We start from the raw sequence: 4080 nt of genomic DNA on the forward strand, positions 1-4080 counted from the left end.
GTTTATCAAATATCAATGTGTTAGGTACTAATTATTGTTTGATGTCTGCTTGAGTGCTTGTAATTACTGCACGAAGAAATATAAGACGATCACACCTAGACTCCTTACACATGCATCATGTGAGTTTTTAATCAAACGCTTTATTTTGAAAATATTTTGTATCAATCGGATTAATTATTTTTTCAACAACCATCTCTAGCTTTTAGGAATTGGAAAACGTGCCTCACCTCGTTCTAACTCCACCATTCAATTATAAACCCCAAGCTATTCAATTATACAACCCCAAGCTCGTGTCTATATATAGTCAACCACTTAACGGACTAGACGTACAACTTCAGTTCCACACTAACCAAAATGGTACATACTTTCACCATATTCTGAGAGTTTGTTATCCATATTTGAATAGGGAATGTGAGGTTTAGATCGTTTCTTCATTGCTAAAGTTCTTTCATCTCTTTTAGTAATATTTTATTCTGGATCCATATGCAGGCAGCCAATGCAGAATGTGTATGGGGTACACCTTGGGGAGGAAAGGGTGGATCACGTACCTGGGAATTCATAATACCTGATGGTTCAACACTTACCAAGATAGCTTTAAGCAGTGGAGACGCTTTAGATTTCATCCGCTTCACTTACAAGGATGGGTATGGCCGCACCCATACTTCTGAAAAATTCGGTGGCGATGGTGGCATACCTCATATGGTAAGCTTGTAATTCAACTGTCATGCATACAAGTATCGAAGTTAGGTTCTTATTTTACAATATAGCAGTCATGATATTTATATTTGGGTTTCAGATCATCTTCGATGACAATGAGTATCTCATCGGGATTAGTGGGCGTGTCGGATCATTTGGTGACCACACCGTGATTACGTCAGTGACTTTCCGGACCAACATCAGAACTTATGGGGAATACGGCACAAACCCCGGGACTGATTTCTCGTTTGGGGTCACACGCGGTAAGTTTTCGGGATTCTATGGAAAGTGTGGCAGTTCCGTAGACTCTTTGGGTGTCATTCTTCAGGCGTGACATGATATATATGACAGCATGCATGCATGCTGTGTTTGAAGGAAACAAATGTTAGATGGTCGGTCGTACGTCATTTTGGTTTCTAAATTTGGTAATCCTATATATGTATTTTATATGTTTTAAGATCGTATCTAGTTTCTTCAGATGTGAAACTAATAAAATAAGGTAGCATACCAAGTCAAGTTCAATAAGCATGTGCACGTACATTTACGTTTCTCATGTACCCCTTAAGCTTTTAGCTTCTAAATGGATTTTTCTAGCTTTCTTCTTTCCTAATACTTCCACGTACATTTACGTTTCTCATGTACCCCTTAAGCTTTTAGCTTCTAAATGGATTTTTCTAGCTTTCTTCTTTCCTAATACTTCCACCATAAATTTGTTTGGTTTTAGTTTCTAGCTAGCTAGTGTTGATTTCTTTTTTTTTGTTCACACAATAATTTTTTCTTAGAGACAGATCCATATCTTTTGGAGTATTTGATGAGGAGTCCAATTTATCCTTTCATACATGTAACCATATAAGGAAAAATCAACATACAAGTGAGCTGTGTCGCTCAATGGAATCTATGGGTTCAATTAAGTCACTACAAAATTGACCTATTACGACAGCCAAATCCGTTGCTATCAAATATCCGGAATATGAACTTGGGGAGGGAATGAAATATAGGAGCGGAAAATAAAAAAAATATTAAACTTTACTTTTCTTAAATTATAGTAAAAGTAATTAGAGTTGTCGAAAATAACATCATTTAGTCCATATGATTCATTTGTTGCACTATTAATTCTTCATTCGTTTTTTGGCTGTCCTGTTGGCCCCTAAACTTAACCTCCTTGAAGGGAGAACATTTAATACCCTTTATGTATATATCCCTCTGCATTCATTAACATTTACCAATTAAGAATACCAAAAACACGATGACAATAAGAACACAACGAACAATCATCTTCTTCATTGCCGATATACTAATTTTTCATATACATAAACCTTTAAATCCATAAGTTTTGATCTTTGCAAATCGTTGTTGAATCAGGCTTTGAAAGTTGAATTGTTTAACGTTGAGCTAATATGATCATTCTATTTTAGGCTAAATCAACAAATTTTATATGTAATTAAATTGTAATATAAACTTCAGATTATGTTAATTAATAAAAGTCGTAGGTTGACCATTCATAGCATTCCGATGAATGAGGTTTCGACTTCTCACTTAGAATAGGTGATAATTGCGATTTTTAGTATTTTTTTTCTTTCAAAACGATGAACTAACGTTTTATATAAGCTACTAATTTGCTTAAAATATCATCTGATCTGGAGGTTAGTTTATGGATGTTGTGATTTGTGTTTTTGAAATTAAGGAACTATATAATGTGAAATTGTGAAGGTACAAATATTTTGCACTAGATGAGTTTTTTTTTGAGAAATTATTATGATATTCTTTAAAATGACTTTGTTGAAACCATGAGTTTAAAAAGTCAATTTTGATCTTGAATAGATATAATCAATATTTCATTGCTCTTATCTACAAGGATAGTAATCTACTATGTATGACAAATTTTAGAGTACTTTCATCAATTGAGAACTTAGAACAATTGCAAAAATTTTAGCAAATATATTCAGAGATGTAGTTTCTTCGGTTGAGAGTCTAGTTAGAACTAGGATAGACAAATGTTTTTTAGAACGACAAATATATAATTGAAAGCTAGCAAAAATCTAGACAAAAGAAACTATGACATGGAAGCACTAAACAAAATTGAGACCTCCAATCAGGCAACACAATTCACATTGTTTTACAACACCTACTATTAGCCGAAAAGACACTTTCAGAAACCACCTTATCAAACAACAAACATTTTTTAGGCTTAATTTTACAAAAAATAATAGAATTTCTACAGCTCCAAATCGACCACCAGAGAGCGTAAAAAACAGCCTCTAGAAACTCCTGACAAAGAGAAGACAAACACAACAAGCCAACCCAGTTAATCAAGTCTTTCACTGAAAACAAAGAAGGCATATGAATATTCCACCATCTGTATAAAAGTTTTAATAAGTTGATAGCTAATTTACATTCAAAGAATAAATCAGTGACTATCTCGACTTCCTTCTCGCAAATAGGACAAAAACATCAACTTTTATTGGAGTGACACAACACCATCTAATAGTTGTACCCAATGAGAAAATGCTTATCAATTTTTGATCTCATAGAAGACACAAAAAAATAACCGAAACCATCAAGGGATCAATTCCACCTATCCGAAGATGAAGAGGATAACCAAGGATATGAAATATGAGAATCAAACCACTGCTCTTTCTCTAAACCCGGTCTCGGTTTTCTTCTAAAATATGTAACCCAACCCGGTTGATGCATATTCAAAGCAACATAGATTTGGTTATCCAACATGAGGGCATATAATATGTGGAATGAAATTTTTAAAGGGTCATTACCAATCCTGTGATCCTACCAAAAAGAAGTAAGCTTGCCATCTCCAATCACCATTTTGCAAAAAGACATAAGATCTATACCTTTAGAACATAAAGAATCAGTAAGTGATACCCAAATGGAGTTACCGACACTCCTCAATGAATAATGACCAAGTAACCATGTTCTCTGTGTATGGATTTAATCACTTTAATCCAAAGAACAATGGGAAACGAAAGAAACCGCCAAATCCATTTAAAAAGAATAGCATAGGTTAGAGAAAAAAAGACTATTAACCCTGAGACCACCATATTGTTTTTTGAGCCAATACATTCTTCCATTTAACCCAATTCATTTCACGTTCTTCCCAATCCCCAAGAAAAGAACATTACGAAAGGATTCTAAACGGTTAACAACAAATTGCGAAGCTCAAAAAATAGACATAAAGTACGTTAGGGTAGCACCCAAAACTAACATATGTAACATCAGTTTCCCCTACCGAAGGAGTTTTATCCCTCCAATTCTAAAGTTTAGAAGTAAATTTCAGGATCATATCGTCCTATGAAGCAATCCAATACATATTACCAACCACTGTGTGACCTAAATAATATATCAAAGTTTTACTAGGAAGGTAACCAA

General features: G+C 34.1%; 1 long non-coding RNA gene across 1 annotated transcript; it reads left to right on the top strand.

The window, feature by feature from the left end:
* Positions 1-292: 292 nt before the first annotated feature.
* On the top strand, positions 293-1289 carry LOC144998447 (uncharacterized). Its single transcript, XR_013660327.1, has 3 exons — positions 293-357; positions 490-702; positions 797-1289. It is a non-coding gene; the product is annotated as an uncharacterized LOC144998447 (long non-coding RNA).
* The last annotated feature ends 2791 nt before the right edge of the window (positions 1290-4080 follow it).

The sequence above is a fragment of the Lactuca saligna genome, chromosome 5 (genome assembly GCF_052625555.1).
Source record: "Lactuca saligna cultivar CGN05327 chromosome 5, ASM5262555v1, whole genome shotgun sequence".
NCBI classification, from domain to species: domain Eukaryota; kingdom Viridiplantae; phylum Streptophyta; class Magnoliopsida; order Asterales; family Asteraceae; genus Lactuca; species Lactuca saligna.